The sequence below is a fragment of the Wasmannia auropunctata genome, unplaced genomic scaffold (genome assembly GCF_000956235.1).
Source record: "Wasmannia auropunctata unplaced genomic scaffold, wasmannia.A_1.0 LD336116.1, whole genome shotgun sequence".
NCBI classification, from domain to species: Eukaryota; Metazoa; Arthropoda; class Insecta; order Hymenoptera; family Formicidae; genus Wasmannia; species Wasmannia auropunctata.
In genome coordinates, this window is record NW_012026774.1 from 1087000 (window position 1) to 1114470 (window position 27471).

General features: G+C 40.5%; 1 protein-coding gene across 1 annotated transcript in view; it reads right to left on the reverse strand.

The window, feature by feature from the left end:
• LOC105454843 (protein NRDE2 homolog) overlaps positions 1–27471 on the reverse strand; it is a 228854-nt gene that overhangs the window by 110299 nt on the left and 91084 nt on the right. The window contains exon 6 of the mRNA XM_011697791.1: positions 11817–11997. The gene's annotated coding sequence lies outside the window, so the exon portion shown is untranslated. The remainder of the gene's footprint in view (positions 1–11816; positions 11998–27471) is intronic.

Below are 27471 nucleotides of genomic sequence, written 5' to 3' on the forward strand. Positions count from 1 at the left end.
CACGGAAACAATTTTTTCTTTGTAATATATCAGTGCAAAATAACATTAAAGGCAAATGTGGATATAAATAATTTTTATGCATAATAATAATCTATCTGTTAAAATACTAAACGTGAAAACATTTTTGATATCAAAAGCTGCGGAATGATAGAGTGAGATAAATAGATGCACTGACGCAGTAGCATAATTTTATTTGCAGCAATATGCATCATATATAAACATGATAACGAGACCGTCGTATCAATTTTCCAATAAAGTTTATCTTCAGTACAATAACAAAGTTATATTTTAATATAAAATATAATCACAAAAAAGAGAGAGAGAAAGAGGAAACTGGAAGAAATAAAGGGAAAGTTAAGACCTGATTAATGCGATTACACGTAGTTCGCGCGACAATATACCGGGAAATGTCAATTTCTGTCGTAGAAAAGAAACTTCGCTAACTTGAACGATTTCGATGTCTCCGCCGTTCCCAAAGTTTTCGTTATGAGTCTCGTGGTCGCGAAACAACAGTTTAGAGCGGTTTGTTCGGAGCAATCGAGACACCCTTTATCGTAACGATTACAGTTTTCAGCAATTCTTTTTTCGTTTAACTGTTCCTTAGAAAAAGCCTTCTAACGTTATAAATCCAATCGAAAGATATTTGAAGACTGTCAAGTTATAATACCGTCGACCAACTCCGAAGCATATATTTCTTTCAAAGAAATCTTATATAATGTTGATGCAACATTAGTTTATGAAAAATAAATGCAATTTTTTTTATATATACGTTAAAAGTCTAAAGAATGCTCGAAGCAGCATCCATTGTCGTAGAAACAGAAGAATCTATATATATATTTATTTTTTTTGCGTTTTACCATTTCTATTTTAAACGATTCTACAGTCGCAATAGAATCAGTATCCTATTACTTTTGGCATCTTGTCAAGAATTGTATCTATTTTCTCTGTTCACTACACGATGAAATACATAAAACCAAAATAAAAAAATTGAATGTAAATACTAAATATATGATAAAATATTATACAAAATAAAAGAATAAAAATTTTCGAATTTTTATTTATACAATAACAAAACGTGAACGAATGGAATAAACTAGAAAACTGTGACACATATCTTCTAAAAAAAAAACCTACAAATATTCTAAATATATGTTCCATTTTATTTTATTTTAAATTCTTAGAATTTATTAGGCTTTGAAGAAAAGTCAAATCTGTAAAAATTACGTACAGCAGCATTATTATTGATAAGCTGCATTATTTTGAAAAACGTTAACTTTGAAGAATTGTTTAAACACGTGCGATTGAGTACTTATAAAAATATGTTTCTACTATTTTAGATTATTCTACAGTCACATAAGGTATTTGACAACCGTATGTTTCCACGCTGATTGCTAATCTAATTTCTATTCTTCAATTACACCATCGTTGATCCGTAGAATAGTCACAAGTCGAACCGTTTGGTTGCGAGATAGAAAGAGCCATGCTAATTTGTCTTTGTGAAGAGCAACGGGCCCTTTGATTAGCTCTTGCCTGTGATCGAACAGCGTAAAGCTTTCCCGTTAATTTGACACTTTCGATGCGCGATCCAATATTGAGGGATACTGTTTGACGGTATTTCCCGAGCGTTGGGTGATCAGAGTGAGATTGTGATTAATCCTGTTGAATTGCCGGAGGCTTCGTAAAACGATTATCATTGCCGGCAATAAGGCGTCGATTAATCGATCGGTACTTATCCGCCGCATCCTTAATCGTTTATTCATTTTCCTCGCGGCGTCCAGGAAGGCAATTGTCAGTCGGTGTTATATTATGGCCGTAATAATTTCGACAGCTCGGAAGCGTTGAAAAATATGAGATATTGGACGCGTCGGGGAGAGTTATTGAACGAGAAGAGAATATCCGAGAACGAGGATAAGATTTCTCAATGGTCGTTTTTCTCTGTTTCCCTCTGTCTACTAAATCTACTGAGTGACGATCGATATATCCGGGTGACGTGTACATGAAATCGACGGTTATGCAAATTATGACAGCGTAATCTATTGTGCTTCCCAAATGTCGTTGTATGTACATTTTTCATTTTCGACCGTACTTTCTATCGGGATCGGTGTGACCGAACACTAATTATATCGACTGCCACGTACCCTGCCATCTATTGCAACTTCGGAATTAAGGACCATGCCAATCCAAACGGTACATCGTAAAAATGCAAATGTAAATACGAATTCTCGTAAGAGACCATCGCCGTTACCATCTATCGTTTCGTGTACAAAAACATACGTTAGTAAACAAGGAAAATAGTATCAGTGTTTTATGATATTTACGAAAAAGCATGTTGCACAAAATAACAATATATGATAACGGCATCATCATGTATACCCGATTAGTCGAAAGTTTTGCAAACAAAGGGATTAAATGTGCGTGTATGCAGGTGATATAAATTTTCCATTTAGAATAATAAACATCGTGTTTATTTTAAGTTAAATATTACGCAATAATGGAATACGTAATGTTCGTGTATCAAACATGTACATCTTTGTTCCAATAATATTCCATTGACACACGTATTAATTTCCTATTTGTATAACGTGCTTCACATCGCGGGCTCCTGTCGTATTGTTACAATCAATACGTTTCAGCATCACAAAGGCTAAGATAGTCGTTTCCTTAATATATATTAAATGCGCGTGTACTAGTTGCTGGAACATGATAACAATATTTCGCTAATAGCGGCATGTTTAAAACAGATATGCCAAAAGAGGATCTTCAGATTGACGACATTCATTGAAAAAGATGCATTTCCTAATACAATTATTAAGTACGCATTAATATCAAGCCCGTGACGTTTTATTTCTTTCAACTCCAGTTTTTTTTCCCCTTTAGAACGAGAAAAATGGAATCTATTCGTTGGAGCTTTTTCAGAATGCATAATGCTTTTACTGGAGAGGAAAAAAGGAACATGAGAAAATTCTAAAATTTATTGGATCTCAGTATATTCCTTGATGTGTTAGAGCTTTATAATTTTGACTTCGACAAATAAAGTTTACGTATGACTTTTGTAATATGTCGCAACGTCAAACGCACAAAATTCCCTCATTTAGAAAAAAATATATTAAATGGACCTCATCGATGAAATCGCAGCGAATCAATTGTACGTATATAAAATATTTTGTGGTCTGTCACTTGTATGCGTGTGCCTGTATGTGTTCTGTGTGTCCGTGTGTGTACATACGCGTGAAAGGTAAAGAAGCGTGACGAGCGTATGTTTAGTTAGAGCTCGGTTGAAAAAAGTATGCACATATGCATTCAACGTAAAAGTAAATAAATGGTGTTTGATATGCGATCCGACACACAATTAACGAGGTCATCTGAAAGTTTTCATTTTCGTAACTAACTGCGAAAGCACGTGAGTCTGCAGTGTGTAATTTACAATATAGAATATATTATTACAAAACTGATCCCTCTCGTATTGTCATCCATGACCGTTTCCTCGTGTAAACGACAATTGTGTACATACCATTACATGTATTCATGTAAATGTTACGTATATTAATATATTTTATAATAAAAAGGAAGTAAATAAAAAAAAACGAAATATGTCGTCGATTTTTCTTTTCCCTTACGACTACAATTTGTGTAACCGCACGTTTTAACTATATTTTAACGGACATTATATTCGGTAATTCTTTGTCATTATCAGAGAAAAGGCGAGTTTAAAAGAGAATTAGATAGAGTCCAAAATCGGGCTTTTACCACGAAAAAGAGATCTCGTCCGATTAAAGAGAACGCGCGGCTTATAGTAGATCTATCTAGATAGTGCACAAAGGCAACGATAATTAGCGACGGACCTTGGTCCGTACAACATGATAAAACTTTCAGCACGGTAACGACGCTGCGCCGAAAGGAAGCGGATTCAAAACGGACCTTCTCGAAATAGACCCGCTTCCGTCCCGACGGGCGCGGTTATTACCTTGCGCAAAATGTTCAATTTCGGTATAGAGTCGCGTAGTTTGGCGAAATCTATCCGTGGAAATTGCGCGCGCGCCCCCGAATAGCTCGCTCGCGGATTTGTTAGTCACGTAGGCAGTTCGTGATATATGCGTCACACACGCGGCCACGTACGCGCGATTCGTGATACGTGCCGCCTAATGCGAACGATGTTAAAATGATATTAACGTGGACGATATCGTTGGGAGAATTCGGGCGCCTCGTGATTGACGTTACTTGGATAAGTTAATGTATCGCCGTCTGCGTTAAAATATTGCTTTTACGCGCGCAGAGTTTCATTTTATATTTCTATTCTTCTTATACATCATTCGTAAGAAATTAATTAAGAAGGTTTTGAATTAAAGTATAAAAATGAGGCAGATTTTATTATTATTACTTTATTACATTATATGTGATGTCGAAAAGAAAGATTTAACTATGATAGGGATTAAAATGATTAATAATTAAGACCTCTCTTGAAGTTTCTCTGCAATAATATATAGCGATTTGATTGATCCATATTTGAACGAATTTTATGTATGCATAGTTAGCCTAGAGACAATATTAAAATGTTAAACACTTTTTTTACGTACGTTACTTGGACTAATTTTTAGTGACTTTAAGTTCATCTTTTCCCTTTCATTTAGTCTAGAATTAATATATTATTTCAAGTATTGTAACACTTGTTCATCATCCTCGTATCCAGTCTGTCGAAGCATGTGCCTTCATGAACAATCGTCCAATTATCGCGTACGTAGCGACCTAATTGCGGACTTACATAGTCCTTACCGCTCGCATCATCTTCCCTCGAGAAGGACGGATAAGATGAGAGAGGATTTATGGGAAAGATCACTTTCGAGGGCAAATGCTCTTACGTGGCACGAAGTAGTTTCCTATAAGCGGACTAGTGTAACGGAGAAGAGGGGAGATGGAGGGAGGATAATGACATTGGGGCAGAGAGAGGTCGAGAGGAGAGAGAGGGATTGCGGTAACGTAGCGAATCAGCGACATGATAAAAACAGATGACGAGATAAGCGAGGACAGAGGAGGTTGCGTTGCACGCCGGTGAATGAATTGGATCAATACCGATCGCGCGCGCGGAGAGAGAAGCGCACTTCTACCTCATTAGCTCGATAATATTTGATACAAAGGGACTCACGAATCGGGTAAGAATAAACGTTTGTGACGGTGAGTAACATTGCGATGTAAAGCGAAGGGACGTGGATAAAACACGTGAGAAAAAAAAATCGCGTTGTCTTTCATGCACTTTCTAAATGCTCGACTGGGGTCGAAGTAATCGTTTAACGAGACGCTTTACGAGGACGTAGAACGACGATAATAAAAGTGCGGATAATGAGGAGTAATTTCCACGTCGAATGTGCTTGTAGCGAGAAGAGATGTAATAAAACCCCTCAGAAGCTCTCGATAGTGGGATCAAATTTAGATCAAAACTCTCAACTTATGCGAAACTAATCTGCGAGAAAACAGATCGTTCAAAAAGAGCTAAGACATTTAAAGTTGATGTTTTACACGCGCCATATATCTTCACGAACGCCTTAATATGACCTCTATTAAGATGAATCCCTCACCATCGCAAATTAAATTCGGACCTCGTCAAAAATTTAGAAATACTCTGTTGCTAATTTGTTGCTCTATAGTCCGACTTTTGTTGCTCCAGCCATTTAGCAGAAAATCATGTAAAAAATGGCGGGGGCAACTAAATGATAAGCTGAACGCCCCATACAAAAAAAATGTATACTAGAAATGTTTTATTCCGAACTTAATTTGCGATGGTGGGAAGTCTAGCTGAGATTAATATCTAATATCATCAAATTCTGAGTGTTTGATATCTAACCACATCGATATTGCTGATTTCCTTAAATAAACCAATTGATGCATAAATTTTTGACAGTTTTACATTCAGCTACTAATGAGATCAAACAATAATTAGCAATAAATATTAATTATATAATTAACAAATATATAATCAACAAAAAATAATTTGCTATTTAAATTGAATTAAATTTAACGAGCTCATTTTGAATTTAAATATTTAATTAAATAATACCTATAATGCTTACATTTATATTGTTGTGCAAATTGCATCAATCATAAAATCAAGATCAATAATTACCTTTATCTTTGAAGAACGAGATAAAGGAGTAAATGCAACTCACTTGATCATCGCGTCCTAGATGCGGTGAAACTTGATACACGCGCATCAGGTTATCGATAGATAAAATACGAGTATCCCACTTCGTGCAAAGTGTCGATGGCTTCTGAGTGCCGAAGGTTGCACTCCCTTAGGTCTAACTCGGTTGTGGATTCCGTTTTCGGTTTCGGATCACGAACGTAGGAAATAACTGAACCAATTCTAACTCATGTGGAGAAAACAGCGTGGAAAATCGTCTAATTGAACTGTGATAATATGTAATAAAAATTTTACATGCGTATAATGTAAATGTAAAGAAAAAAAGACGAGAATATATGAATATGCGATAGTGCGCAAATATTTTGTAAGAGTAAAAATTTAAGATAGTAAATTAGTGCAAACATGAGTACGACGAAAATCAATTATACGAGTCGATCCGACGAAAATCAACAATAATTTGTAATATCTTGTAATTTTAAAGAATCTAATAAACTATATGTTAATGAGATATGATATACTTGTTTTCACGAATAAGCAACAGTCATAACGTATTATATTAAATATAATATTAAGTAGAGGCATCCGCTCCGAGTAAATTCAAAATTAATGCAAATTCAAATGTTAAGACGTTCAAGTATACATACGATCTGATTCCTAATTCGTAAGAAAGCCGAGCCACTCACGAAAGTTGGCGCGCGGTAATAAGAAGACTTCTCGCGGTTGTAGACCGTGGCGTTAGGAGTCGGAGGTAAGGTAATCCGTGAGTATGGCAAGATCCTGGCGGTTCGTGTTCAGAACTCCTCGGCAAGAACGCTAACGCTTATTAGAGTTTGCTCGTTAGAACAATCGCGGAGAGCATACGGCAGAATTAGCCGGCGTGCCATTTAGTGATAGCTGCGCGCTTCTTGAGCAAATTGTAATTAACAACGGAAAACTGTCATTCACGCGAATACCTACTGAGTTATTAGATTGTCGTAATGTTCCGTGTCAAATTGATTTATGGCTTGATAAATGGCGTTTCGATGAATACTCTTTCAATCTCCTGTTCCTTTCTTCAAATTTCTTTCATTCGGAAAAATATGAACATTTTCACGTTGATATATTATTCTGTGCATGGAAAAAGGAATCGACGTTTACGATTCGTGAATAAAAATGAGAAAACAAATTTAAAGAAAATACAATTCACGCTTCAGTAGACGAGATTCGTTACGGGTATAATTGCATTCTAAACGTCTCAGCACGCGGGTCAACCTTTTCAGCGTTTCCTATTCGTCTCGAGCGCTCGATAAACTCCATTTAGGAGGCAAGCGCAAAGGCGTGCTTTCGTGAAGTAATGCAAAGCATCAGACTCGCCGCGTCGGAGCGCAAAGTCCTGATAATGCAAAGCGGAATAAGGCAGTCCGCCGGGCTCGCGAGCCGAGATACCGCATTGCTAAAAGGGGATTGGAAACTGGAATCTACGTGCGAAGTAGCACTTGTCGCCGCATTCCCTCGCCCTACAATGTCGAAGATCCCTTCCCTTCAGACTTTTCGGATTCGCTCGCATCTACACGGCACATGGAATCCACGCAGCCTGCAACGGGAAACCGCGAGAAATCGCGGTGCGCGTATCGAATTACTTTAAGGAAGGTAAAACCTGAGAAACTAGATCGCTCTCGAATTTTATGGCTTCGGCTTTCGCCACGCTTAGCTTTCTTACCGTACTCTCCCAGCCGTGGGAGATATTGTAATCACTTAAAGCTCCCGTTTCCTCGTTGTAGCCGTACTGAATTATAATGTCAGAAGAATTATTATGTGAATCTTTTTCTTGCGCTATATATGTCGGAATTAAATTTTTTGTAGGTACGCCACATTTTGTGTAATATAGATTAATAAAATATATTCTGAAATTCTCGGTTTCACTGCTCTGTATTAAGTACGCGCGTAATTCAGTCTGCACAACTATTTATTAATCTTTGAACCCAAAAGAGAGATTACTGGATATATATATTTTAATAATTAATATTATACGTTGGATGTTGCGAAAAAATTAATTTATTTCAATGTGTATTCGCAAGGAAAAGTTTCACGCATCTTACTTTTCTTGTATTGTTATATAACGAATATTTTATGTTCGTAATATCAAATATAGAGATTACATAAATAATATTTTAGACAAATTATGAATATCAAATTGCTAATCTTCATATGAAATACAACTACGATTAAATCATTTAAAAAATTCGCTATTATTCATTGTCATGAAACAGATCGTTACGTATCCTTTGTTCTTCGCGCAACCTTCATGTTGAAGCACATCTTATATGCGTAAAGGACTATGTATGTTGCAGTTATGAAGCTACCATGGTTATCTTGCCCCTGTCAACTTGCCCGAAACGGCTTAATGTAACGGCGCGGCTTCTAGTTTGTAAGTTATGAATTCCTCCAGTAATCTGATATGCAAAATACGTACATATGCTACAGCTGAGTCTCCTCAAGTAGAGTGTCGCTTATTTTCTTATTTTCTAGATTACATCTGAGAATCCGTAAATCTCCGTTTCTCAGAAATGAAAAGTCTTGTCAATCAAAATGAGATTCGCTTAAAATTAGATTCCGTTTCATTTAAACAATTTAATACGCGCCCTCGTGTGTCAGACGAAAGAACGATCTTTATCTCATGATAATCAGTAATGTCGTGTGGTAGCAACCAGTTGCTGTTTGAAAAAAATTTCAAGACAAAACTGAACGTATTCGCCATGTTTTCAGAGTATCCACTGAATTATGCACGCGTCCCCTTAAATTTTCACACGCTGGATCCCGCACGTAAAGTGTTACGTTCGTTTATTCGAAGATTTATTCCTAGTTCGTGAGAAAGCGGAGGAGCACAGCTAGTGCGCTCCGTACTAACGTGTGTATACAATACGTACATTCGCACGGCGCGTCACGTACAACGTGAAAAGTGCCGCTTAACTCGCAAAGTGATTCGAGTGGATGGAGAGGCTAGCTGGTCTGTAGCGTCTCTCTTGAAAAACGAAAGTCTCTACCAATTCCTATCCTTTCCTTTTCGTCTCGAGTACCTCGTGCGACTCTCGAAATCAAAGAACGGACGGACAGCTTTAACCGCTGGTACTGCAAACTCCAGACTTGAACTACTCGTGCTGGCCAAATAAGAATAGAAAGAAAGGCTTGCTTCTAACGTGTTTAAATTGTCAAATGCGAGAATATTCAGAATCGTCAAAATTAATTTCAAATAAAAATTTGATCATCCGATGTTCCTTACAATCTCTAAGCCTGCGTAGAATAATTTAAATCAATTTTTTTTCGGCAAACAAAGATCATTTACAAAAGAAAGATTAAATCTACACAAGAGATTAAAATTTACGTGAGTCAATCGGCCGCGAGATCATTTCTATTCAGCTGTCCAATATTTACTCGCGTTCGTTAAGGTAGTCGGTTTTCAGGCGGTGCAATTTGTTCTGGCACTTCTGTTCACTGACGGCGCCGTGTATTTTTCGCAGTCCTCGGCTATCTCCCATCTACCCGCGTCTCTCGCAGTCGGCCATACACGAGCCGTGAACTCTATGTGAACTTTTTAAGCTGTTTACGGAGTATCGTGTCTACTGCGAGCGGCTTTATCGCGGCTTATGAACTTGGTTCGAGTTCGATGATCGAGCGTGTGAAAAGACGAGCGGCGAAGGGAGGAGGAGGCAAGTTATAAATTCGTTATAACTCGTATACAAAATATCGACGGGGTACGATGGCATCTCCAAAGTAAACAGACGGAGGATCTACGCGCGTGTTTCCACGGCGCCTGCATCCATTACAACGGCGAAAGCTCTTAAAGGCAACTGTTTTCGAAAGGCAACCGCAGAGACGGTTCCGTAGCGCGATTTTTAAACGCTCTCCCGACATCTGTCCGCGGATTGTTATTTTCATCACGGCAATGGGAAGATTCTCTCGGGAGAAGCTTTTATTATACTCGGGAGGTATCGCTTTTGCCTACCTTTCTCGCGACCGCGAGAAACAAAACACACTTGGTCCCGACCGACGATTTAAATTCACCGCGCGCCTGCCGTCCGCGACGTTTCCCTTTACTTCATTTGGCACGGAACTTTTGCCCGGTAAGTAAAACTTCCTCCGGGATCCAGCCCGGAGCTAAATGAATTAAACGTTTTGAAGACGGGCGATACCAGGCGGTTCCAGCGGCGCGGCGGTGCACGACGACGTTCGCCCGCTCCTGCTCTTCTTTCCTCGCGTTGGCTTTAAATCCACCTTACCTGTCCGCCGATATTGTTTCGCCCACGCCCGAGGAAAGTTTGTTTTTAATTACTTTACTTTCGGCATAAATTGCTCGCAACGTTTACTGCCGGTCGCCGTGTGCAATAACCTCGCTTATACGCGCGAACGCAAATCTTCGAAAGTGCGCTCCCGCCGTGTACGACCACATCCGTGGCTTTACTACTTGCCCGCATGTAATGGCATTTACGCCGAAGTATATCGACGTACCACGGCATTATAAACATCTCTCCGCGTTCTCGCAAAGTAAACAATTTTTTTTTTCGAAAATATAGATACGGTGCATACTGGCGGTTCTCAATTATTCTATAATTATAAACTAAGAAAAGATCAACTACGCGTTAACAGTGGTAAACGCTCGTAGATAATTATATTCTCTTTCGTTTTTACGTTTTCTTTTTTTTAACAACGCGCTTCGGAACGCAGTCAGTGACAGTTAAAAATCAAGATTTTGGTCGACAGCTAGGAAATAGGAATGCGACGAAAGTAAAGTGATGTCGCGAGAGCTTCCGTCGGATAATCCTCTCCCGCCTCGCCGCAAAAATCTTTCACTGGTGATCCCATACGACGGCGGCGGCGCGTCGAAGATGCAGTCGCGACGTCTCCCGCATGCGTTGCAGCACTTGCGACACTTCGCCGGCAAGCGAAACGATTAATGTTTTGAGACCTGGATGAATATTCGCTCGGCTTCTCCGCCCCTTCGGGATAGGTCGCGCACGGGCGCTGCCCCGCTGTCCCGTTACGTCGGCTATAAATACTGCTTTGTATGCATGCCGAGTGAGGCGGACCGCCAAGCACGGATAATAGGGAAGGAAGGAAGGACCCGGAGAAGCTACTTTGTCCCTTCGTCCTAGCTCCGGCGGCTTCCCGTCTTCCCATCGCAACGCGCGCGCATGCATCGATAACGTCGTAACGTAATAACGCAAAGCTGCTCTCGCGACGACGAGGACGACGAGGACGACGGCGCGTCGGTTCGTGTCCGCCCGCCACACCTCTAATTATAATTATCAAAGGATTCACGGTGGCGGCGTCTCATACCTTGCGGACATTATTTTGATCCTTGCGTTACGGAGCTCGTTAATGGAGCGATTACCCGTATGCTCGTTACTCGTTACTCACAGCTATTTTCAGAAAATAACTCTATACTATAAAGTGAACGAACTTTCATCTAACGTCTATTACAAAAAAAAAATACTGTAGCAAAAATTACAATAAAGTTCATGTTATCCTGGGATACATGAACCGCAATATTTTCAAAAATATTATGAATGTTTTTATATTTTATTAAAAAATTATTGTAATTACTCAATATCTTTGAATTGATAGACCGATTTTGTTGAGGAAAACGCGCAACGCTGTTCAATGTCGTGGTGTGAATCTTATAGCGCTAAAAATTAATGCAACTTACCAGGAAATGTAGGTCAAGAAAGCTTGAGGTGGCAGAGTGCAGAAACGGCGAAAATTCTTCACTCCTTTTCCGCAAAAGAGGTAACGTGAAGAAAGGCCGGAACAAGGAGAACACGTAAAATTCTCGAAAATATCGATGCGAATAAAACTGCTGTCCATCAATCATGCCGTGACTATGTAAGCTGAAATGTCATGAAAAAAATAACTCGTTACTTTTATCAAATTTATTCAATTTTATGCAAAATTGCAAAGGAAAAAAATGCTAGAGTATCGTTGAGAAAAATCACATCTCTATTAAAAGTTTGCGTGCTTCTAAAAAATCCAAGGAATAAGAAACAAGAAAAGGACAAAGGAACTATTTCTTAAATATGCGAATTAATTATACAATTATGTCGCTTAACAGTAAAATGATTGCAAAATATCTCTACAATCCTCAGTTGAGATCTCTCCTTCCATCAAAACTTATATTGATTATCAAAGTTGCTTGCCATATTATTTGCATCTGAAAAATAGACGATGCACAATGAGATGGAACAATGTGAAATATAATACTTCCTACCGGGGCGATAATGAATATCAACCATCGGATATTAAAAAAAAAAGAATAAATAAAACACTACGCGAAAACTTCGTATTTCATTCTGTGTCACGTCCCGTCCACACCGGGCGCGGCGTTTTAGTATAATAGAAACGTCGGCACAATGCCCGTTACTCGGTATGACGATTTTTTTTGTTTTTTTTTATTCTTCCTTTTTTTTATTCCCTCGCCGACCTTTTCCGACAACCCGTCAAAGCAATCACCCATCGGCCGCGCGCACGTGTCCGACGCGAGCAGCACGTAAATTCACCGAAAAATCCAATTAATCTTAATCAAGAACCGATTGCACAAAAGTCGCGTACGAATTCCGCGCGGCGTCGATACCTCGGGATCGTCGATGCTTCCCGATCGCACGAAATTGATATTACGCGTGACAGAAACGCGCATTCCCGTGGTGAAGATCGACAGCTAAATACCGTTATCCGAGGGAACGGAACGCTGCAACCTCGCGAGCCGCATACATCTCACTGGCGCCGCTAAATACGCGGAACATAATAATAACATTATCATTTGAAACGGTTCGGTGGATTTATCGAAAAGCGGCTGCACTCTCGCGGGTCCGGCTGTTAAATAAACGCATGGATTTTGGATTTTTAATGAAAGCTCCGCGCGTTTCAGAAATCTCCCGATATTTCGCGAGAATTGCGTGGAATGTAGCGGTTTTGTGGAAGTGTAACTCTGTCGGCAGAAAATGTCGATAGTGCGATGGTTGTGAAAATAACTGTTTCCGACCATATTCTGTAACGAAAGCGACAAGAAAGAGAAAGAAGGGCTGGGAAAGGGTAAGTGAAATACGATGTAAAGGAACCAGCGAAGACAGCGGAGATATAACGCGGCGGTGTCCGGGGCTCAGGTTGCCGGCACAGATGGAGTGGAAAGAAACGTAATTACAAATAGTTCTACCTTTCGTCCACACCGCTTCCTGCCCACTAACTTTCGCCGGCCATTCGTTCTTTCCGAAGCTTTTCGCTCGAGAGAGGTACCGACTGAATTTGATAAATGGCGGTGCCGATCGACGGAGTTTCCGGTACAACAGGTAATTTCTGGAAACGTTCGGCTCGCTATCCCCACGTTTATTAGATCGAATCGTGTTCTTGACAACGAAGACCGATTTGCGTTACCGTGGAAACATATATCCGTGTATCGGAAGACTACCTGACTTTCTATTACTATAGCTCAATTATTTTTGCGAAACGTCTACTATATCCACGTCATTACTTGTTAAATTCGCGTGCGTTGCGAGAAAAATTATCGAAATATGTTAAATAACATATGTGCAGCACACAGTCTCATTTTGAGAGAAACCAGATTTGTTCGCAATTCAATGTTAAACTATATCGAATACGCGCTTACATGTGTATGAGTTGAGTAAGCGCGTTTTAATATAATAATGGCCCTCTATTTAATTAGTAAATAACGACTGATACAGTTCCGCTATCATAAATTAACATTACCCATTCTAGCTATTGCGTTAATTTAATGAGCGACGAGTTTGATTATTCGAGCGGCAACGGTTTCGTTTTCAGCACGATGCGTTTTAAGCAAATTACATTTTACGAGAATTCGATATGTTCCAAAAGGCAGCGAATTACCTGTCCGTGTGTTTACGGAACGTTATTTTAAATACTGAATCGTAATAAAAAGGTAATAATAAACGGAAATACATGATGCAGGACCGATGACGAGAGACGCGATCACGGCAGATATTACTTTTACCGTAAACTGATTTATCGACTATGATCATTCATTGCACATTTATTAAAACAACTCTCAATTAGCAGATTGTCTCTCTCTGCAAAATATGTTGCGAATAATTGGACATCCCCAGATGTTTCTTTCAGGAAATTTGATTAACTTTAATATTTGATTAAAGAATGAATACGACACATAAAATATTCGATACATTTGCGAGTGAGTGTTCTATCTAGTTACGCTGGTCGTTTTATTTTATTTTATTTTTTTTTGTTAGTGAAGATTATACTGACTGACTAAATAACATTGTTCATTTAATAAAGCCGAATGCTGCGGAGAAACGAGAGGAAACAGTGTTTTCAATTTTTACCCGTGTTTGTTTTAATTCATACTAAATGCGTAGTCGGCAGCGAAAAATGTTAAAGTATTTATACATAATTATTCCGCGACTGTAACATTTGCGTTTGCGTCCGCCCGTTTCTACGTTTTACTGTCCACCACTCTAATTCAATTATATTTTTCAAATTAGCTCGTCTCGCTATCGTGCGTGACATATTCAGGTAATCAGCGAGGAATCAACAGAACGGAAAGTGTTTCATTCAGTTACGGTCGTTAAATCTTCAACTAGCACGAAATCGCGTAATCGTGATTTATACGTGTTCCCGAGCTCGCTTAATCCCGCGATTGAAGTCAACGTCAAATCATCATCTTCGAAAATGTGATATTTTGACAGGCGCGTCGGCGATATTTTCGACGAAAATGTCGCAGTAATGGAAAAGCGGAAATGGTGTAATAATGCAGTACTGCTACCCGGCTGTCGGACAATAATCAGAGTCACTGTATTCACCATTTTGGATTTAAATCATCATCAAATACCTCCATGGCATACGACTGACGTCGCATTTCCGCTTCGCGTCTGGACAACTGTGTGATTAAGCTTTAGATATATCTCAATGTCATTTAGCGAATGGACATTTTGTAAGCTCCGTTCTATAGATATTGAATGTATAAATGTATAGTTTTCAGTAGCTCCTCTCAACATTATATATGCGGATCTCGCAAACATCGTGATTAATAACGCAACATTTATGGAAACATAAAAACTCTCAGTCAATCTTATAATATCTTTGCAGCAAAATTTATATAAAATTAGCGATTAAAATATTCATTGAAAGCTAGAAAATCAATTTTCGCAACGTTCTGTATTTTATGACATTGATATCGAGGAAGCCAAACACATTTTATCGATTTCTCCCGTAAAGATATCTTATCGTCTCCGCGACGTGGATTTGCGTCGCGAAAATTACGTAAACGACGGTGAGAGTGCACTGACGCGCAGAGCTCTCAATCCACTCTCATGCCGACGCAAATGAAATCTCATTAAAGAGCGCGCCACTCTCCTAAACGGCTGGTCCGAGCGCGACGAGGTCGACGTCCTGCGGGATTCCGGTCGCGCAAGACCAGCCCGGGAAGCCTCGGCATCCAGAGGAATTCGTCGCGCGGGACTTGCGTCGTTGACGACGATGCAAGTATTTGCTGATTGCGCCGAGGGCGACTTTATCGAGTTAGATGCAAACCGACCTTGCAAAATCGGGACTATCCACATAGGATCTCCAATTCCGTAACCACCGAGCCATCCCGCAGTTTCGACTCACAAGCCGTGCAGACAGGCAGGCAGGCTCGACCTGCTAGATCTCCTCGCTTGCTCTGTATACGCAGAATTAACGGTAGCAGCAGTCCTCTCTCTCTCTAGTCGGCCGAGAGAGCGCCGAGAGTGCTTCGTTAACTCGTGGAGATCCGCTGAAAGACGTGCCGAGGGTGCGAACAGAGAAGCGGGATTCCGATCTGGAGCAGCTGCTCCACAAGATGGGGTTACCGCACTACAACGAAATCATGATGATTCCTCCACCACGAGTATTCTTCGGCGAAACGCAGCGCCGACGTGGTCGTGAAAAAGAGACGCACGTGTTGCATCCACGAATAAAAGAAGTTACACATCGAAGCGTGTTCTTTTTTAAAAATTAAGTTACGATAAAAAGAAATGGAAGCTAACAAACTTCTGAGAAATCTGTAGGCGAGGAAATACTCTCGATTTTTTATTATAATTCGCATTTGAATTATAATTTTCTGATGACGTAATTATATTAGATACTATGTTATTCATTGTAATTTAAATAAAATGATATCCTTGATAAAATACATATGTACTTACTAGATTTAAAATTTTTCTTAAATTAACCAATAATGCGTTTCTGCAATTGCTCTATTGTTAATATTATGAAGCGCGATGCAACTTAAGATAAATTGATATTATTAGCGGTATCCGAAACTTCTTCCCGACTAGTTAACTACTCCTCGATTGGGATTATCTTATAGTATTTATAGAACGAAATCAGATAGCTCGTAAGGAATAAAACTTTCAAGGCGGAGAACAACGGAGCGAAACACACAAACGAACGAAGGTAAGAGAGTCAGTCGAGTCTCAAGGGGATGAGTAACGATTACTGAGTTTGAGCATCCACTCTGCCAAGTTGAAGAGAGAGCAAGAAAGAACGGGCAAAGGTTGAATGAGGATGCTCGTAGATTCCGTTAATTGCACTCGACCCTCGATCGAATCAAGTTTCTTCGTTGCTTGATTCTTGAGCGTCCGTGAAAATAAGTGTGACGAGCTGTCCTTTGTCTTTGTCCTCCGATTAATCACACGAAACCTTAATGCCAATTACCGTTCAATCATTCGTCCATTGTGTCGAGCTGAAGCTCGCAATAAATAGAAATCCACGCAAAAGAGAATTGCATGAAGTTGGCCTTTCCACTACTGAAAATCCACTAACGACCATTATCACTCGATTGTGGTCGTTTGGTAATATTTGGTAGTCCATTCCCGATAAATGGTAATTAAAATTGTAATAATAAATAACAATACAAAAAAAGATATACGCGCGTGAAGTTAGCCCCTCCTTTCGCAAAATATGGCTTTCCGGACTGCGGACAATTAATCATAACTATAAGCATTCGTTTGGTGATTGTTTACTAACGTCTGATTTGGTAGTCCATTCCCGATGAATGGTAGTCAAAGTTGTAAGTTCACGTGCGTATATCTTCTTTTCATATTATTATTTATAATTTTGACTACCATTCATCGGGAACGGACTACCAAATACTACCAAACAACCACCAATGATCGTTAGTGGATTTTCAATAGTAAGGGGTCAATAGTAAGGGGGTTGTAAAGTCAACTTCACACAGCTGTCAAAGAAAGGCATTCGAATATAAACAGATCCAAGAATCCGTACGCGAATGAATATGCAAGGAACTGGAAATGTTCTGTCTTTAGAATACGCTCTTAAAAATTTGCATTTTTCGCCAACGGGCAACGCGTTATCGCGTTTATTATTTCTCGTGATAACGTTCCACGTTGACTGCACGTCCGTGGTAACTGACGCATGGAGCGTATAAAGGGGGAATTTTTTTAAAACGGAAACAAGAAATGTAAGAACGGTTAGCACAGGAGGAATACGCGCTACGCATTACGTTGTAAGAGAAGTTTCTGCAGAACCGAAAGACGTGCCACACGATGAGAACGGCATAGCGTATGAGTTTTATGAAATTTTAACGACACCGACGCGAGGAAGTGGCGAGCGTGAACGTGCGCACAGACTAAAAACAGTCTCGATATTATGCTCGCTGTTATTGCTCGCTTGAAATATGATCTGATTGCAAAATGAGACAGTCTGATAAATGACGACGATTTTCGGGCGGTATAATATCAGCGCGGAGAACCAGACACGCACGAAAATTATAATTGAAACAGACGGCGCGGCGCGAGCCAGCGACACTTAAATCAAGTTAATCAACCGACGCGACGAGGGAATTTAAATCAACGGTTCACGAGATTCGCTCCGCCGCACACAACATGCAAATGATAAAGAGTCGGTAATTACAAAGCAGCAAAAAAGAGGCCAGGCAACGAGAAGCACCTTTTACAGAGTCAGGCACTATGATTCGGTCTCGTCATCTAAATACGCGTGTGCTTCTCTTATCTCGAAGGCAATTAAAGCAATGTATAATGAGTGTTCCGGTGCTGCCCTTCGCCATTATTCCGTTACCTCATTTCCTCATTGTTTACGTTCAATGGGCTAATTGCTTTTTAAATGATCTCGCGAGGAACGAGAAAACGTCAAAAACAAAATTTTTTTCTCATCGTTGTTGTAACAAGTCTAGTTATACAAAGAGCTGCTATTCCATATGCATTCGTATGTATTTCGCTAATTAATGAGACAAATAAAATTTTATTGAATAAATATGTTACGTTGAAAAAGAATCACGCAAACTCGTATATAGGATTCAATTTAACTTTAAACGACATCGGGATAAATGATGCCATGACGCTGCATAATGCAGAAAAATACAGCAAGAGACGGAGCCGCCTTTGTCTTGTTCTCTAATGAGAGATAAACAAGAGCTCATCTGTGCTTCCACGTTTAATTTTCCGACTCCCAGCAATCAGGAAATTAGCGTTGTCTGAGAGTTGAAAGCGACTCGTCCCGCTTCTTAATACAAGCGCAAATCGCAAATGAGAGAATGCCTCCTTGTCTCGGGAAAGTTCGATGTACAAACGTATATATACAGATGCAATTTATACTAACAAGGTAGCTCGTTAATCCCCATCAAATGAGATCATCTGACGGTGCGCGATGCGAGACTCAAGGAGACGACTCTAAACAAGTCTCGCGCGCAAAGAGGTAATTCTGATTACGAAAAGAACTTAATCCCACTCTCGATTATACTTTTTTCTCACTACATTTTTTTAAATCGTGCTTCGCTAACTAAAATCTCTTTCTTTCTCTTTCAGTTCCAATTTCGTCTCTTGCTTTGTTCGTCTAAGTTTAATGTTTCTATTAGCGAACATTTCACTGCACAGTGCAGCGAGCATAAGGTCTTATCGTTTTCTGCAATTTTATCACAAAAGGTTAAAAGAAAATTTAATTTGCTTGCTAAAATTATCAATTACTTGGGAATCGCTTTATTTATAAAAAAGGAAATTGTACGCTTATTCGAAAACTTTCATACGAGATTAAGATTAGTATTGCTAAGAGATTCAGAATCTTTCCTTTTTGTCAAAAAGTACCACGTACAAAATTCACAAAGAAACGCAATCGTAAGCACAAGCCTTTGCGGAAGTTGTCTCTCGAATTGTTCGCTTCCGTGAGGTCGCGGAAAGTCCGACTTCAATCAACACAGAGGATACGGTCGGGTTACCCCATTCCTCCTCCATCTCTTCTCGCATTAACAATGGAACATCCGGCGTTGGTTTCGTGTAAACACTCGTGCCCCGACACACAGCGCGGCGCGCCACCACCTTATGGCATTCAAGCACCGTCGGGCTGAAAAGCTCGCGTGGAAGCGACGAGGGTGCGAATGTGCCGCGGCGGTGATGGTGGCGGAAAGCTCGCTCACGCCCGGCTCGGAGCCGTCTGTTCTTTATTGCGGCAGTTAAACAAGCTCGCCTGAATATTTGATTGGCAATTCCACGGTCTCACAAAAGATCACGTCGGGACTGACTAGTCCGGAGGGCACGGGTCCTCTAAGCGGGTATAATCAACCGCATATAATCAAACCTAACCCGCTGCCTCTGTCTCATCCCTCGGCAACCCCCCTCTGCAGTCGGAACAAGAGAGAGAGAGAGAAGGCGTGCGAGCCGTCGTACTCGTCGGTGATATAATCCCGTGGAGCGAGCACGCCCGCGATCGGCAGAAAAGCTGGATTAACCTCGGTGATTCTAATGAAATTCGTCCTCGGAGGATTTTCGCGAAACGACGGGCTGTAAAATCTTGTCGGTCACCTCCCGCGGAAAATTGTTCGGCCGGGAAGCGCGGAAGTGTCTCTCTCGGGCGTGTTCTTCGCGATCGCGCTAGAAGAGTGATTAAGTCGCGCGCGCGTAACCGTGCGAAACTGTGCTCGACGAAATTCGTTATCCTACTGTAATCGCGGAAAGTCAAGAGCGCCGAGTTTAGGAGATAAATTACATTGCAGGCGATCAATTTTAGATGCGCTCAAATCGAAATTCTTACATGAAAAAAATGCTATTAATATATAAGCATCTGACAAACTTTATTCATTTAACGAGTTCAAAGCGTAATTAATATATCTATTGTTATGTTTAAATTTGTGTAATATTATATAAAAAGCTAATACGTGTCTTGTTCATTTCGCTCCTTTTATTTCACAGAACAATGATAAACTTGTTCATTTCCTTTTATTTCACTGAACAACGCAAACTTTCCTTAAAAAAACTCAAACCCAAGCTGGCATAATTACTGGAGCTACTTTTCTTAGGATTTGAAGAACTTTGACAAATTAAACTTTCCGAGGAAATAAATGAATAGCGATACCTTAGTCTTCGGTTGATGTCAAGTAGACTTTAGTTTAACATTAAGTTAAGCAGAACTAAAAAGTCCTGTTTAACTAAAGTTAATTGAGAACCAAGTTACCGAGTTCTTTAATGTAAAGAGTTTCGAACTTGCGAAACACAGAATGGCGTCCAACCAAATTTTCGTCGTGGCAAAACTATCTCTACGTTGCTCAAAGAATAAACTCGTAGAAGCTGAAGTCTATCTCTATACACTCCGTGCCAGTATAGTATGCATAATATTTCTGAAATACTGAAGGGTATATCTTATCCAGCCTCGTTTTGAAAGTATAATTTATTTAGTAATAAAACGCGTAACGCCCTTTTGTCGTGAGACACGCGTCGTCCGTCGTTTCTTGCGGGATCTCGTCTCACGGAATCTAGTCAACCTAAATACAATATCAGTGTTGGGAAGTGGCCATTTAAAAACGGAAAAAAATTGCAAAGTAGCGAATTAAAAGCGCGGAATGGAGATGATGAGCTCGACGCGAGGAAAGGAATACGAAATGAGAGCGCACGAAAATCGGCAGGTGATCCGTGAGGCGGACTGAAAGGGGAAACGGATGATCGCGTCGTGTCAGGGAGAGAAACGTATCCCTGGCAGGATAAACAGAATCGTCTTATCCTGGCGACACGGAAGAGCGGCTCTCTACTTCGCCGTAATGCCTCAGTAATATCCTCGTGCCGTTCGAACTCGACGGAGGAAAACGCTAAGACGGATAAAGGCAAAGTTGGCGGAACTCAAGACACTTGTCGAGCGGTATCAATCGTCGCTGACACGACAGGATGACGAGCGGTAAGAATAAAACTGTTTTTCTATTTCGAGAATTCTATTTCCAAGAGAAAAGACCGTTTTTCTATCTCGAGAATCCTATTTTCAAGAGAAAAGACGAAATAGAATAGAGGTAGGATCAAACTTTATCTTGGAGAAAAGATCATTTTTTGGAATTTAGTAAACATCAGTGCTTATATATTATATGTAGGGATTTATACGAGAAAATGTTCTCTTTCTATTTGTAATAGAATTAACACAAGGTACGCATCACAATTAACTAGAGATAACATTCGTTAATCAGAAAGATTTTATTTATTCACTGATTGAAGATAGCTCTTTTGACTTTCTTGTCTTGTTGTATGAAACTCGTGTTGCGAAACTTTTACGAAGGATATACATCTGGGATATATTCAGACAACTGTACTATCTAAATCATGACACATGCTATCAAACTTTGTTCATTTCTCTCCGAACACGTTTATCTATTCTAGAACAACAGAACGTTCGATCTCTATTCTCGATACGAATCACGAATACACATATTCGCGTATCCGCAGTTTGAAGATTACAAATTTTTTTGTTTTCTCAAAATGTAAATAAAATTAAATAAAGCTGAATTGTATGAATTCTCCTCAATATAAAATAAAAGTTCGCTATTTAAAATTTTATAATTTCCAAAAAAGAGATTGAGAGATATAAAGGCCAAATTGAAGCCTTTTACATGACGAGGAACGATAACTTTGATCGTCCGTGCTAATTTACTCGCGTACCGACGTCGATTGCTTAATTGAACGCCGTGAAGGCGAGCTCGTTTCGAAGCCGATTAGAACCGCCGTCGCCTCCTCTGTGAGGAACTTGCAGGTACGGGCAGCATTTGCCGACCGGTGCACCGCGTCGCGACGCTATCTATACCTTTCAGGAAAACCCGAGCAGGGAAGAAAGAGGAATATGCCCATTTAAGTCTTTCAAGCTTTTCAAATGAGAAAATTAGATCTCCGCCCTACGTCTTTCCGTCTCGAGATGTTTTACAATCTGCCGTCAATTATATCTAATCTCTTCCGATAAGTGAAGCGGATGTGATCATTATTGATAAAGTTTAAAATGAGAATCTAGATACTTATGTAAAAGTTACATGTGTAAAGATAAAATGCGCAGACAAGGACAGGTAAATTTTATAATATAATTCGTATAATCCATCACAAAAAAATCCCATCAAGTTTTCCCGTAGAAATAAAGTTTTAAATCGCAATTAATCGATTGATTCGTATGTATAGCATACAAAAAATATACAGGATTTAACGAGAAAACCTGTGCTTTTAGCGAGAAAACAATACCTATCAAGGTATATACATTGACAATCGAGGTGCATGAATAAGATATAAGGATATACCTATACTTCATCAATACTCGTGCGGCGTTTTATTGTAAGCCAGCCAGGTTTGTGTTTGATTATAAGAGAACCGAGGGCGATAATCCAGCTGAACGCAGTTACCGGTCTCTAAGTAACGTCAGAGATTGGATACGGTTTGACGAAGGAAAACCCGTAATCCACGATGCTTGACGCCATATAGCCCGAGGCGGAATGCACGCTAGGCAACTTGCCGTATTATGATAGACTTAAAATTCAAACAGCAGTTCCTACGGCATGAGTTAAACTGTTTGCATCTGTATCTATTATCCGCCACCGACACGCGAGTATACGACTGTTGTAAGAGAATACGCAACTGATCGCGGTTCACATGAAGTCACATAAATGCCTTTTATACCTTTTCTAAATAGATATTCTCAAACTGAATGCATCACGTGATTATTCATCAAATAATCGCAATTTACGAATATTATTTGATGAATACAGCTATGGCATTCTCGAGTATTATTTTAACTGATTGACAGTTTCGACATTTTACATGAATCGATAAAAATGCATTTGTATTTTAATCTCAATGTGTTAACTGATTCAAACGAAATACACCTGTTTCAATTACGACATAAACAAATGATTAATTACGTCACACAGTTATTATTAATCGATACTGCATAATTGTATGTCAAAGCTATGCTTTGAGAATTACGTCATAATGCACGAATAACGTTACCGGTTTGTTCGATTGAGCTTGACGCATATGTTCGCAAATAACCATTTAAAATGTCTAAAGTGAGTAAATGCATTCAATTGTAATGAAACAGACGGTATATATAAACATTCGTTGCTTTATAATATTATTAAGCGTAATTATAGAGACAAAGAGTAATGCAAATGTCGGGATATCTGGAAATTGCTCATTTGAAGAGATTTATCTATCGGTATCAAATTTGTCTAGATAATTGTAGATGAAATTCTTGACATGCAAATCCTCAACCTGTAATATCGCTTTGGGGTACGATGAATAGATTATAATCATTCCGATCCGTTCAAGAAGTATGCGTGTGCGACTCTGTATGAATGAACAATTTCCATCATGGATCAATCTCGCGTTCGTTGGTGTCGTTGAATAATTAACAGACAGCCGGATCGCGTCGCGCCGTCTGCCGCGGAAATCTTCGTCGTTTATTCGCAGTCGATCCGCGAGCAGTGACATTTTGCGCGAGAAGTTTTGTCCCGCCGCGCCGCGCCGTTGCAATTAATCGATGCCGATTATAAATCCGGCCTTCTGAAATTTTAATATCCGGCGAATCCCTCTCGTTATACGCCGGCGAGGTCCAGGTGTAACATCCGTATCGATCGCAGCCCAATACCGACAACCGACAACCGAATCGCCGCGGGCTCGCCCGTTTTCGCACGCGGTTCTCTGTATAATTCCCAATTACGGTCTATTGTTTTCCGAAAATGAGTATACGCTAAATGTAATCAATAATTACCATTACAATTACAATAATGACAATACCCGTGGTATACACATGGTAAGGGTAAATTCAACAAAAGATCAGATTTGCCGTGCGCGCACAAGTATTAAAATTAGCGTAATAAATGCGCTCAAACGTTCATATTGCAAACGTATAACGAGCTGTGTATTTAATTACGACAGGAAAACGAGACAATCGGTATATTTTCATAGAATGCACCGTGGATCTAATTTCCGGATCCAACTTTGGATGTCGATCCGCTGCAGAGTTCGAGTAATGGGCAAACAAACGCGCAAATGTCACGTTACCCGTAGAGTTGGCCCTCTAGCAGAGCTGATTGCGATTATCCGAACGAAAGGAAGGAAAATACGACGTGCGTTTAACCGTACGATCTCTCTTCACCATCTGGAGGGGGAGAGGGGGGGGTGTGGTGGTGAGAGGGGTTCAATTGAATACGCGAGTTGGCGAGCGGCCGACATAGCCACGTTTCGTCAAAAGCGATTCGGCGAGCGACTCGAGTTTTACGTGACTTTAATTTTCGTCGAATTTCATCGAGGTAGAAAATTGAAACGCGAAACCTCGGCGCGACCCCGACGACGAAGCGATTCGAGTGTTCGAGAGAGCGAGCGTCTCACTCTGATCGTTTCCACTCCGCTCCTTCTCCGCTGCTACTTTGTCAATCCAAAAGTATAAATTGCGAAAGTTCCACCTTGGCACCGCAGCTACGTAGTTAGTGTGCAGTTCGCGCTGGCTGTCGATGAATAGAGAGATTGCCCGATCTAACGACGGAGTAAGAGATTAGGAGAAGGAGAGGGAAAGAGAAAACTACCATGTTCCTTTCAAACGAGTTTCACGATTTAAACGTAAGCCTAGTTGCAGATATTACGTTATTAAGAACATCGGCGACTAATTAAAGAATTAGTAGATGTAAATAACGATGCTAATTCAAACGCGCTGTCCTAAATAAAAATATTAATTTCATTGAGCGCACACTCCGTAATATTTCGCTATTAAAATTCCATTTCACTCCCATTTACTTAAAAGAACCCGATTGAGAACACTGTGCTATTTTCGCTTGGCGCAATGTATCGTTGCCAACGTAATTAGTCGTCGAACGTGTTGCATACGTGAGCACGAGGGTGAATGCAACCACGAATTTCGTGTATTGTATCGCGCAGCTTCGTTGCGATTCGATTGCCGTTCCAGCGTGGGAAAACGAGAGGATGGGCGCGGAGAATAGGAACGAAGGAAAAGCGGCGGTTTCCTTCTCGCGGAAGGAAAACGGCGGCGACTGCCCAAGATTTATCTCGTCGCGCCGTCGTTCTCCTCGGCGACAGTCGGCGGGAGAGTGTAGAGCGAGGGTATAAAATATCCCGGAAATTCCTGGTGCATATCGTGCGGAAAATTACAAATAGTTGGCGACCGAATCCGCGATCTCACGCCGGCCGCGTCCGGCGGCGGAAATGTAACGGAATGTCGCGCAAAAGCGTCCGGAAGGAACGAAAAACACTCGTCATAAACCTGCGTGTCAGTGACACGAGACAGGGGACATGTCCGAGGGGATGTCGATGCCGAGCACGTCCGCGGTTTCGTTTCTCTTTTCGACAAACACCGGAGCCGGATGTGTATCGGACGACTTGTTTGATATCATGTTACTTTAATCGGAAATATTTGCAACGGACGGTGAGGCGTTCCACACGCGATATAAAATTTAGAGGACCGGTTGGACGTATTCGATAGAGCTAACGCTAAAATATTCGATGGACACCGATGGACCACGGGAGCAGAGAGCCTCTTGTTTCCGTACGCGCTGCGAAAATGACGCGCTCGCTCGCGAAGAGGGGAGGCTTTGAACGAAACTTTTCGCGGAATAATACTTGCTGTTGAGCAAGGGAAAACTCGCGGCGGGAACTTCAATATATTGTACTAAACACACACACACCGCATCTTTCCCTTCGCACCCCAAGTTTCATCTTTACAGCCGCAATTTTGTGCGCTCCTCGTCGAGCGCGTTGCATAAATATATAACATGGCAATAATGCGACGTTAAGCCGTAATCTTCGATCGAGCGCGGCAATATATGCTCGAGACTCGATCGTCGACAGAGACGATTATGCAAAGAAGATGAAAAGCAAAGCAATGATTTAGTGTAGTTTAATACGGTATTTAATAATTTTATATATTTTGATAATTGAAACGCGAATAAAAATTTTGCAAAAAACAGCGTACGTTCAAATTCAAGTAAATAATATTTCATTAAATTATAGTTATAGTTGGTAAGCTTCTCAATTTTAAATAATTTGTATTTCCAAGTTATACACATATTGACATTCCAATATTTAATTTTGGAGAATTTGTTAAAAAGATATTTGACATTTACAACAATATCAGTATTAAAATAAATAAGAGTGTGTTATTAAAATTATAAGATTCTTTGAGTAACTTTATGGAACTCGATTTATTAAAATTTTCTAACAACTTAACTGTTATGATTTTAATCTCTTTCCATATTTTTAATTCAGTCGAAGCATCAAAAGTGTTAACAAAAATATAATTTTCGCGGAAAAACATCCATCCGTCGCGAGGCTTTACGAGTTCGAGCTGCGCAATTTTTCCTCAGAAAATCTCAAAAAATTCCGGATATTTTTTTAATGGGCAAACTTCTAATTCTCGTTGCAAAACAAGAGTGCGAACGCCGTGCGTGTTTGAGAGACATAAGCTCGCATTTATACACGAACGAACGTGACGACTGGCAGCCGTTCGCGGGACGAACGTATATCGTAATGAGTTTCGACGGGACTCGCGCGTGTTTTTGGGGCCGCAACTCGCGCAGTATTTCAATAAACCGGCAACACGCGTGTATGTATAGATGGAAAGCGACGGAGGACTGCATGTTCGAAAATAGGAACGGCAGCATTCCATGGCCGAGACGCCTCTCCGACGTCGAGGCTCCACTTACTTCCGGGGCAGGGGAAAGGTGGAACCGGGGGTACGAGGGACGCGGGAAAAGTTGCGCCGAGAGCGCGTGCTTTCAATAAAGTTTTACGGTTCTTCTCTCGCGGCGAGCTCGTGTACGGTTCGTCGGGAATGTCTAACGGCTGCCGCGGATTCGCATGCCGGTTTACACACCAAGCTAACTTTCCCGCCTACCGCGGTGCAATCTTTCTACCCCTTCCTCGCCCTTCCGTCGGGGAGGGCATCATCGCGTTGCTCTTATTTCACCTTTACCCTTCTTTTCCTCCGCGAATTCTTCATCCCGTTCGTTCTTCCGTTCGCGCCACCATCCCCCTCTCGCCCGGAAAGCGCGCTTTCCAGCTCGAACCTGAGTTCAGTTGTCT